The 12,477-nt window shown below is 34.6% G+C and overlaps 1 long non-coding RNA gene across 8 annotated transcripts in view; it reads right to left on the minus strand.

Annotated features, from left to right (window-relative positions):
- Window positions 1–12,477, minus strand: part of LOC120070875 — a 37,817-nt gene that overhangs the window by 1,182 nt on the left and 24,158 nt on the right. For 2 of the 8 annotated variants that reach the window (XR_005480050.1, XR_005480051.1), the window contains exon 6: window positions 2,257–2,476. This is a non-coding gene — a long non-coding RNA (uncharacterized LOC120070875). Of the gene's footprint in view, window positions 1–1,637; window positions 2,477–6,327; window positions 6,343–12,477 lie in introns of those variants that run through there. The other 6 variants (XR_005480047.1, XR_005480046.1, XR_005480049.1 and 3 more) reach the window with 6 other exon arrangements.

The following is a 12,477-nucleotide window of genomic DNA, read 5'->3' on the forward strand; positions in this document are numbered from 1 at the left end:
GTTTCAAAACAACAATATTTCTCTAATAAGTTTTGAAAACAAAAATATTAATATTAAAGGTCCGTTGGTGGACAATACGATTATAATAATCTCTATGAAAAAAATCGATATATTCGTCTCTTCTCCCCTCGACTATTGAATTGTATAAAAATAAAATTCATGTTTGTAATCATCAATGATAGGCTTCTATAATTGAGAAACTGTATGTATCCTGATTCAATTTTATTAGTCAGAATATATATAGTCTATTTGTAATAGATTTCTATCATAAAAAAAATTCAATAGGCAAATGTAAGGAGTTAGTTAAATGAATCAGTGATAGTAATCACATAATAATCCGACTTCAACTTTTTGTAATTACAGGTTTGACAATCACATAGTAATCACATAGAAATCAGATAGTAATCACATAGAAATCAGATAGTAATCACATAATAATCACATAGAAATCAGATAGCAATCAATTTTTTAGGTGAAAGTTTTTTGACATGTTTGCAAAAAAGCAAAACCTAGAGACACACGCTCAATTTTTAATTTTTTAGAAATTAAAGTTGCAATTGCACCAACTCATTATGTAGACGTATGGTATAGAAACAAATTTAAATACAAATATTAGACTAAGGTTGTGAGTTAATCAGAAACTTATTTGATTAAAAAAAAGTTAAAAAAAAAAAAAAGAGAAGAACTAAGGCTATAAATTAATCAGAAGCTCAATTTTTTTTTTTTTTTTTTTTTTTTTAAAAAGAAACTTAGTGGATAAAAAACTCAACCAAATAAAACATGAATTGAAGAAAATAACTTATGAAAAATGAAATTAATAAAACATAGTTGAAGGACATTATTGTTAATAAACAATTGAGCTTATTAAATGAACAAAAAATTAACAAAGTCGAACAATGAAGAAAAAACTAAAAGATGCAAATAGTTTGCTTTAAGCTAAAATTGTGTTTTTAGTGATTTTTCTGCCAATAGTTTTAGGTTTTGCTATTTATGCTTTTAATTTAACCTATTTTGTTATATACTTAAGTATCTCATCCTTTTTAAACGAAGGGAAAAAACATCTATAATGATATTTTATAAAAATACAACATTTATATTTAAATTTATATTTATTTTTTTAAATTCTCACATTAAAAATCTATAATGATATTTTATAGAAATACAACAATTACATTTGGATTAAAGTTGTCCAACTTTTATCCTAAATCACAAAAGTGGGTCCTTATTATTATTATTTTTTTTCTGGCTAGAAAATGCTTTCAACTTTTAGGAATTAACTAAGTCCAATGAAGGTGTATTTCGAATACATTTTTAAGTGTTTAATTTATTTAAAAATCATTTTTAAAGAAATTGGAGTATTTGGTAACCACTCAAAATAGCTTCTTAAATGTATTTTAATAAGTTTTTATAAAAAATGTTTAAATAAAAATTATTTTTTCTTAATATTTTTTTTCTTGAGTCAATCCAAACATGTCTGAAAAAATGTTGATCAAGCCTAATTAAGCTCATAATTGGAACTAAACTCAAACTTAAAAAGGCTTTTTCAATGACACTTATATGACTATATCAAATCACCCGGAAATGAATAAATAAGTTAAAACGAGAGTAACTACTCAAAAATTCCAGAAACAATTCCCAGTAAACAAATTTCTAGAGGTATAATATATTTAGTCGTTACTCAAAATTTTCTTTTCTTTGTTTTACCTTTTCATAAGTTGTTAGATGTTAGAGGTTTATGGACTTCAGTTATTTGTTTGTTTTAACACGGTGATCCATGCCATAAAACACAGTCAAACATAAAGTCGAGGGTGACTTATGCATTGCAACACTTCTTGAAGTGTCTCTCGATGAATTAAAATATGTAATATTGTAACGTCCTAGGTTCAGGATTCGAATCAGGATTCAGAATTTGGATTCAACACCTGATGGCTCCGACATTTGCAACCTAGTCTTGACATTCCTTTACATCCCCTGCAACCTGGCAATGTCATCCTTACTTATCTTGAATGCTTCCAAGAGTGAAGACTATCCCCACAAACCAACATAGAACTACTCCAAGCTAAGCACGTTTAACTATGAAGTTCTTGTGATTGAGTTACCGAAAAGTAGGGGTGTACACGGGTTGGATTGGTTTGAAAGAGTAATATAACATGCAGCAGAACAAATCAGAATAAATAAGCAATCTAATTACTCTTAATTTGAGTTTTAAATATGCTATTCAAGTGATATTCATAGAGGGTCTAAAGCAAACATTACCTTTGAAGACTTAAACCACGAATTCAGCAGCAATATTCCAAGATTGAGCTTGAAACTTCAACAAGACCACCACCAAGATATTCTCTTAAAAGCTCAAGATGGAATATGTGGTGAAAACAATCAAATCTAGCTGAATTGGAGAGGTATTTTGGTGGGTTTGTGAATGTTTTTGTTGCTGCAACACTTTAGATAAATTTTCCAGAAATTCTCTCCCATTTCTCTGCATAAAGAATTATATATACAGAAGTCATGCAAGATAGTAGGGTTGTATGAATGGCATCACCTACTTGGTGATAATTGCAAAAAAAAAAAATTGGAATTTGGTGAAATTCCATTACAGTGTGTTTAGTAAAGCCATTTTTTTTTAAAAAAATGAAAATTGATTTTAAATAAAACCATTTTATTTTAAATTAGTTTTATAAAATTAATTCAAAATAATTAATTTAAATAAAACTAATTTTGATTTTAATTAAACTTTTTAATTAAAAGAATATTAATTTAATATCTTAATATTAAATTAATAAAACACCAATTTCACCAATATGATTCAATTTCATATTTAAATATTAATTGATTCTTCAATTTCATTTAATTACAACTAAATTAAATGTGTTTAATTATATCAAATACAATCAATTGAAAACCCTAAAAATTGAATTTGAACATTTCAAATTCATAACCCTAATTCTAAAATTCATCCAATTAATACTTAATTTTTTATTCTAATTTATGAGCTAGTAGAGGAACTTAATGAACCTACAGATCATGAACTCCAACGATTTGTAATTAATTAATTAAACTCTTTGAACCGAATTAATTACTATTCGTTAACTATCAAGGTACACCACTATAACTCGATAGTTGCACTATCCTCACGTAGATATATTTCTGTCCATTTCGATCATAATCAGTAATTGATCCTTCACATGTCGTTCATATTTACAGATGGGTCAAAATTACCATTTTACCCCTGTAAATATATCTTGCACCTTAAGTTCCCACTGACCCTCTATTGAACAATTGATTTATAATACCTTTTATAAATCATACCTCTCTCTACCAAAAGAGGGTGGGGCCCCATTGTTCAAGACTAAGCATAACATTTAAGAGAACAACCTATCTACTAACCCTATGTCGGGTAGGAGTGAATTCCATCTTGCATAACTATGTCCCCAGCTATCTACTTGATCTTATCCCCAAAATGGGAGGCTTATTGAGCAGTGTTGTTGGACTACTCTCACCTATGCAGAATAAAGGATAATCCCGAAAAAAACAGGAGTTCATAATTAGCTTAGGATTAAGATCATGTTAACTTAGGTCATTTTAGTTTGAAATAGTCAGTTTTAACAGTAAACGATCGTTATAAAGAAAAGTGAATATTTCGAGGTTCAGTCTTATGCAAACTCATTGCATAGGATGCACCCACTCACATGTCTCTACATGAATGATTTGTGAATCACATCATTTGTATCAGTATACAAAACGGGCTGCATCCAATAGTGTTATCAGGATGAAATACCCAACTTCATCCATATATTTATAGACCATTTAGGCTATATACTATAACTTGATCCTATTTATGTCACTACATAAAGTTAAAGTATTCATACTTGGCCATAGATTTGTTTATTGGATTTTCATAATAGAATGCAATATCAATGACTTTATTGAATAAGATACTCAATAATATTTTATTGATAAATAGAATGTTTGACACAAATTTACGAACTGCGAGTTCTAGGACATTCCCAACAATCTCCCACTTAGACTAAAACTCCAGTGAGAATAAATATATACAATACAATGTTGAGAAACATAGAGGATAATACAATAAACGAGGACATTACTAATACCATAGATATTCTCTCACTTGCCCTAGATTACGTTGCTCGGAGTCCTAGTCCAACCAGGTGTTCCTTGAACACTTTAGCCGAGAGGGCCTTCGTAAATGGATCAGCAAGGTTGTCTTCAGAGGTTATCTTTGTGACGATCACGTCTTCTTAGTGTACTATTTCTCTGATGAGATGGTACTTTCTCTCAATATGTTTTCCGCATTTGTGACTCCTTGATTCTTTCGAGTTGGCAACAATACCATTATTGTCACAATACAGTGTGATGAGTAAGTGCATATCTGGAACTATTTCCAAGTCAACCAAGAATTTGCATAGCCATACTGCTTCTTTAGCAGTTTCACATGCAGCTACGTATTCTGCTTCCATTGTGGAGTCAGCGATACAACTCTATTTAATGCTTCTCCAAACTATAGGTCCTCCATTGAGAGTGAAACTGATCCTGAAGTAGATTTCCTTAAATCCACGTCAGTCTGGAAATCAGAATCAGTGTATCCGGTAAGGATCAAATTCTTAGGTCCATACACATGCATATAGTCTCTCGTTCTCCTTAGATACTTGAGGATGTTTTTGACAATATTCCAATGACCGTGTCCTAGATTGGATAAAAACCTGCTGATGATTCCAACTGCAAAGCATATGTCAAGACGTGTACATAACATTGCGTACATCAAACTCCCAACTTTAAAGTACATTGACTCCATTTCAACATCCATGGCTTTTATCTACTGTTCCCTATCAACATCTTCCATTGCCTTTTTAAAGTTAATGGATCCTCTAAACCATCATCATGTATGATGTTTTGAGTTTCTGTTAAACCCATATAACATTCAGGTTGCTGAATAACCCTCCCACTATGTCGAGGCATACTCAACTCTTGAAAAGGATGTGACAGGGCAACAATAGTTGTTGATGAACCAGTTTGATTGACAACTCTTGTTGATTTTTCTGTAGCATCTTTAGTCATTTCTTATGATATTAGTTTACTGCGAGATTGATGATTTTTAACATGATTTTCTTCCAAGAATGTAGCATTTGTCGATAGAAACACTTTGTCTTCTTGGGGATCATCGAATAGTCCTCATTTTGTTTCTTTAGGGTATCCTACAAAAAGGCATAATTTTGAATGTGTTTCTAGTTTCTTAGGATTTTGTACCAACATGTGTGCTGAACAACCCCAAATACGGAAATGACGTAAACTAGTTTTGCGTCCTTTCCATAATTCATGCAGTGTTTCTGAAACACTTTTTGAAGGAACACGATTAGAATATAGACTGCAGTCTGTATTGCATACCTCCAAAAGGATTGAGGTAACTGAGCATAACTCATCATTAATCAGATCATGTCTAACAAGGTTCGATTTCTCCTTTCTGCAATACCATTTTGTTTTGGTGTTCTAAGTGTTGTGAGTTGAGATTGAATTTCATGATCTACTAGAGAGTTTTAGAATTGTATCCATATACTCACCATCTTGATCAGATCAAAGTGTTTTAATTCTTTTACTTAAAAGATTTTCTGTCTCGATCTTAAATTCTTTGAACTTTTCAAGAGTTTCAGACTTGTGAATTATTAAGTAAATATACCCATATCTCGAGTAATCATCAATAAAACTGACAAAATACTGATAGCCTCCTCGTACTTTTACACTCATCGGACTACATAGGTTTGAATGTATAAGTTCGAGAGGCTCTTTGGCACAAAGACCTTTTTTAGAAAAAGATCTTTTTGTCATTTTTCCCTCAAGACATGATTCACATGGAAGTAAAGAACTATCTTCTAACTGACTTAGATGACCATTTTTAGCCAATCTCTCAATCCTGTTGAGATTAATGTGACCAAGTTTGAGGTGCCAAAGATAGGCGTTAGGAGAAATTTTCCATCGTTTATTTTGAGTTTCAATCGTTTTAAACATCTCTATATTTAGAATGGCCTTTGCTTCAGTTGGTTTTAATATGTACAAGTTATTTTCGAGTCTTGCAGAACAAATATGAACACCTCTTGAAAAAACAAACACTTCATTAGATTAAAAAGATATTATGTACATATTTTCTAGCAGATAAGAAATGGAGATTAAGTTTCTTTTCATTTTAGGTACATAATATACATTTCTAAGTAAGATGAAAGATTCTCCAAAAAATAGCTTGACCATCTCCCACTGCATGAGCCGAATTGTCTTCTCCCATTCCTACCTCGAAAGTCATTTCTTGTTCAAAAGTTGTCTCCAAGAAATAGTTTCCTGAAGAAAAGTGTAAACATGATTAGCGGCATCTGAATTTAATATCCAGGTTAGGTGAGTATTCTCCACTAGACATGTTTCAACTACTAGTAAATCCGATTTATCTTGGTTCGCCTTTTCCGCTTTCTTTTCTGCTAAATACTTTGGGCAGTTACGCTTCTAGTGCTCACCCTCTCTGCAATGGAGACACTTTCCTTTGGGAGCCTTGTTTTCGTTTTTGTTCTTCTGTGTCGTGGTTTTCTTATTCCCTTTACTCTTTTTCTTTATTTATACAGCCTTGTCTTTTGAAGAAGAGAGAACAGACTTCTTTTTATCAGCGGGTTTTGTTCCAGACGTAGAACCTTTTAGAAACTTTTTAGGTCGTGAAATAACATTTACTTCACTTTCTTTAAGTTTCATCATAGACTGATATGTCTGTATCTCATTCAATAGTGTAGTCAAATTGTAAGTAATTTTGTTCATAACAACATTAGTTTTGAAAGGTAGAAAACTCTCCGGAAGAGATTCTAATATCATACGGACTTGATTGATTTCATCTATCATCGCCCCATGAGCCTTAGCAATATTAAAATGGACCATCATATCGAGAACATGTTCTCCAACGTTGGTACCATCTTTCATGCGAGTACTATAAACATACTTAATGGCTTCATGTCGAACAGAGGATGACGGTTGCCCGAACATCTCTTGGAGCAATGCCATTATCTCACCGGCAGTGGGCATTACCTCATATTTCTTATTAAGTACATCAGATGTACATGCTAAGATATAAGCCCTGACTTTTTCGTTAGCCCTAACCCACTGATCATAGATGACTCGTACATTTCGGTTCGCTATTGTACTGGGAATCGGAGGACATTCCTCCGTCAACACAAACCTCAAATCATCCACAACTAATATCGTATTAATGTTGGATTTTCAGTTTGAATATCCTTCTCCGTTAAACTTATCGGAAGCAAGTAGGTGTATAATTGAATTTGACATTGTTGAAAAAATATAAACAAATTCTATTAAACTTATGCATCTAAATCCAATTTTAGCACAAAACAATAAAGTACCCAAAAATCTTTATTTATTTGCAACAATACTTCAGTGATTTAAGAACAGTTGCTACTGTGGGGCAGTCAAAAAATTTCTTCACTGAAGCAAGACAATCCTGACCAAATACTACATCAGAATAACTCTTTATTCCTATTGTTCTTTTGGCTATCATTTTCGGTCAAGATCTTTACTAACAATTAGTAATTCTTGTAAGTGTGATCCACCATTTTCAGATTTTATAGAACGATATGTGTTGGGATTGGTGTCCTAATTCTCCCAGAGTCTCATTGTTTGTTATGATACACATTGTTTGACGAAGAAAATAAATGTTATTTCATTATTGCATTTACTCATATCCAATAAACAAAGTTCCATGGTTATCTTATGTGAACTTAAGCATGTATATGTGATATACAAGTGGATCACGCCTTAAGTGATAACCTAAATAGGTCTGTAGTATAAAGATTAAGGTTGGATACCTGGTCTTGGTGACACTACGTGTGAAACCTGGATTTTCATTTTTCATACTTAAGTAGGTGATGAAAAGATTAACTAGGTGAAAGTTAAATCCTATGTTGAAGGGAAGGAAATTTCTAAGTGTTGAATAAATTTTCCTTGAGTAGCTTTGAGTTAAGCTTAAATTGATAAAAATTGACTAAGTGTTGGACTAGGCATTGCTATGCATTGGCCACAAGATCTTGGAAAGAGTACTTGGGCAAAGGAAAAATTTGGAAATTTGGCTAAGTATAGAATGTTGTGTGGGATGCATTGGAAGGAGGAAAAATTTAGAAATTTGGCTAAGTATAGAATGTTGTGTGGGATGCGTTGGAAGGAGAGAAAATTTGGAAAATTGGCTAAGTATAGAATGTTGTGTGGGATGCGTTGGAAAGAGGGAAAATTTGGAAATTTGGCCAAGTATAGAATGTTGTGTTAATGCATTGGAAGGGAACAATGCATTGGAAGAAGTTGTGTTAATGCGTTGGAAGGGACCAATGCATTGGAAGATTGTGTTGATGCGTTGGAAGGGACCAATGCATTGGAAGAAGTTGTGTTGATGCATTGGAAGGGTTGTTGGTGATGGCATACATCTGAAGGAAGGAAAATGGAAGTGATGCGTTGAACATCTAAGAGTTTGTGGACGCATATGAAGGATGAACTCATGGAGGATGTGATCCGGACATGTGGCTTGTTAGGAAGAATTCTTAAGCCTTAAGTAAAAGAGGTGGCAGCATAAGAATACATACAAAGGTAAGGGCCATGCATTGGTGAAAGGAGAAGAAGACACATTGGGTTGTGCTGATGCAAGATTGCGTTGATGGTGTAAGGAAGAGACACTTGGTCATGCGGCCAAGTAGGAGTGTCGGCCATGGAGCAATCCTGGACGCCTACAAAGACTTTATTCTTCAGATCAAACCTCAAAATACATTTAAGAAGAGTGGGCAAGTTGAGGAAACCTTGCGTTAGAGAAAATCCATGTGTTGGACATAGAAGTTCAAAGAGGACGCATTGGACAGTAAAGTCTAGAAAGCAGCATCACTTGGGACGAGAAGTTCTCCCAGAATACTCGTGCGTTTGATGTGATTCCAAAGCCATCTGAAAGCTAAAGGAGTCTAGTTTTCATGGTGGGGCTGCCAGAGAAGAAGGTCTAAGGAATCGGGCTGGAGAATGAGGAAAAGACAGAAGGGTCGAGCTGTCGGGTAAGCTGGGCCAGTCTTAATGATTTGATTATTCCGGCCAAACCACGAGGATTTCTGAGCTAAGATTTTAGGGTAAGATTCCTGAGACATTTTAGAACATGTTTGCAGAAAGAAGTTTCTTAAAATAAGGTCTGGAACTATGAGTAATCTAAGCTGATATTTGAATCTAGAATTTAGGGTTCAAAAGGGAAACCAAGGAAACCTAAGGAACTTCGGAAAGGAAAGTTCCTAACCAACCAAGGTGAGTGGTTATTGTGTGTTGTATTTTTGATATAATTACCATATATAGGTAAATATATATAGGGGATAATGTTAAATTGGCATGATCAGGGATATATGTTTATCTGATTATTATGCTTTTTAAGATATTGCTTGTATGTTTGTGTTGGAAACTGGAATTGTACCCGGGATATATAGTTAGCATGCTTGAAAAGGTACTTGGTAGGAAGATATAGTCGGCTTCGGTCGGCGGGAAATTATAATCAGTGACGACCGACGGGAAATATAGTCAAGTTACCTAAGCATAGCTAGCGAGAAAATAGTCGATGTGCACATTGGAGGGATAATAGGGTACAAGGAAAGTTTCCACAGGAATCGTTGTTATCTTAGTTTACGTGTGAAAGTACTGGGGATGTTTTGATTATGTGATAACCAGCGGTCAAGCTGGGGTTGATTTTTTAAACCAGCGGTGGAGCTGGGAATTGTCCAGCGGTTTGGCTGGAAAATAATAATGAACTTGCGGTAATGTTCTTGTTAACTATGTATTGCTTTCCTAAAAATATATTTCTGTTGACAAAGTTATTTATTTATCTAAAGGCACCACTCACTGGGCTTTATAGCTCATGTTTTCCAAGTTTTATGTTTTACCCCCCTCCCCCCTCTCCAGGTAGTGGAAAGTGAGGTGTTCCAGGGTGCTGCTAAGATCAAGGTCTGCCACGTGCCACAGTTACACTTCCAGAGAGTTTTACAGTTGTTGGTGTAAACTTTGTTGTTAAGTCTTGGAGTTGTATAAACATTACATTGTTGTAAAATAAAATGGGCCCACTTAATCAGTTGGTTGTTGAATTCGTTCATTGGTATCAACGTTATTAAGCAGTAAGTGTCAACCAAAGGGTTGATAACTGCTTCAGTCATGCCCTTTCTTAGGCTAAAATAAGGTGGTCTGGGACGGGGTGTGACACTATAATACGGCCCACTTTGTAGAGGTATGCAAGTGTTATAAACTACTACAGATGGTAAATCCTTACCATTCATGTGGAGACGTGCGAGCAGGAGTGTCCTATACAAAGAGTTTGTATAAGACCGGACTAGGAAATGACTAGAATTTGTATATAACGCCGTTGATACTAGAGACTTACATCTCACCTAAACGACCATAGGTGACACAACCTCAATCCTAAGTGTTTTGGGAACTCCTGCCTTTGAGGGCAGTCCTTTGATTAGTATGGGTGAGAGTGGCCAGATTGCCAACTCAACATGCCTACCTTTTTGGGGACTTGTCTGATCTAGGAGCTGGAAACTCAATCCACAAGATGGAATTCACTTCTTTCCTGAAGCAGGAATAAGTTGAGAGATTGCTCCCTTAAATGCTAATTCCGGGGCTTGAACATAGTGGTCATAGCTTCTCTTTGGAAGAGAAGACTCAGTCATAGTAGGACTATGACTGATGTTCATTAGAGGGATCGGTGGTACTTAGGAGTTAGATGTAACTACAGGGGCATAACGGTTATTGGCCGAGCTGTACTTACGAGCGATCTGTGAAGGGTTGTTGCGCTGCTGATTGGTTAAGATGGACACATAATATATCTGTGGTAAGGAGAGTTCAACTACCAGTCTTTAGTGGAATGCTTGGCAGTTAACGGATGGTGGATCCCATGATTAAAGAGTTATTCACGTACCATTGGAGCTTCAAGCTACAGGTCCATAAGGTCCCCTTGGTAGCTCAATGAATTCAGTTGAGGATTAGTTCTTGGTGTTGATTTGAAATGTTCAAATTGACAAGAGAATAATATGATATGTATCAGATGATGTATGAGATACATCTAGTGGAGGATTAATGTAAATGAGATTTACATTAAGTACCATGGAATAGAAAAGCTATGGTAATATTTCATGAGATGAAAATTAAAACTATAGGTTATAAATATAGTATGATAAGTTGATATCATTTATATATATAATATATTATATTGGATAATTAAATCTTTTTCTCTATAATCCAATTGAGTAGGTATATGGTGGTTTCATGGTAACCGGAGATAAAAGAAAAATTGTTTTCCTAATTAGTATTAATTGAGATTTCGTGAATTCTCCCTCGGAATCTCGCGGAAGTTGTCAAGCAAATAGGATTTACTAAGCGATAATTGGAGCGAGCTAACGATTGTGTAGTATCTGTAAGCGACAGACACACTACTAAGCGATGAGCTAAACGATCTAGCTTTTGCTAGACGATCGCTTAGTTTTTGCTAAACGATTGGGCATCGACATATACGATAGACTCAGCCTTTCTCCCACTTGCTCAATCGTTTACACGATTGTTGTTCTCCTCCGTTTTCTGTCTAAAACCAAGTCCACACAGAGTCCACCCTCTAGATTCTCATACCGAGAATACCAAGGTAGCCTTCTTGGCGGTGTCATACTCAACTCGACACCGTCGAGATTCTGTGGAGGCCGTTCATGCTATTGGGGTGTTCGTGACCGAGGCAATCGCTAAGTTCGAGTGCGCGATGTTTGTGCTGTATAGAGGTCGTGTTGGACGAGCGATCGAGTTTGCTGTGTTCGAGCATTCGTGATCAAGGAGCTTGGCGATAAGTCTACAAATGTGTGTAGATTTCTCCTTGATTTTTTTTTTCATGTTGTAATTTCTGTAATGAATGCATAACCATATGTTTTTTTTATGACTGTAGTTGTAAAGTTCATATATGATTATAATTTGGAATGATCTTTTCGCTGCTCATGGAAATCCTCGTGATTGATTTTCTTCAACTGGTATAAGAGCCAGGTTGTTCTAATAATTCAAATTACAAGTCTGTTTTGAAATTCATTTTACAGTCTCGGTGGGTTTCTGCATTTGTGTTTAATTGTTAAGTGCATTTGTGGATGGAGTTGATGAATGTTTCGGGTTTAATTGGCTTTAGTTAAAGCTTTCTTCAATTACAAAGTATTAATTTGTAAAGGCCCTATGTTTTTTTAGCGTAATTAATTTGCAATCGAGTCTGTAATTCAATGAGTTTGAGTTAGTTGAGTCGTTTGTGATGAAGTTTCAAAGCATGGAGATGCGGTTCTCAACGAAGAAGAAGACCAAACTTGGTCGTATCGTGTAGCCTAAGGTAAACAATCGTTGGGATCTAACTAAGCGATCATGTAGATTTTTCTATACGATCGTGTAGTATTTACT

Source organism: Benincasa hispida, chromosome 2, assembly GCF_009727055.1.
Source record: "Benincasa hispida cultivar B227 chromosome 2, ASM972705v1, whole genome shotgun sequence".
Lineage (NCBI taxonomy): Eukaryota > Viridiplantae > Streptophyta > Magnoliopsida > Cucurbitales > Cucurbitaceae > Benincasa > Benincasa hispida.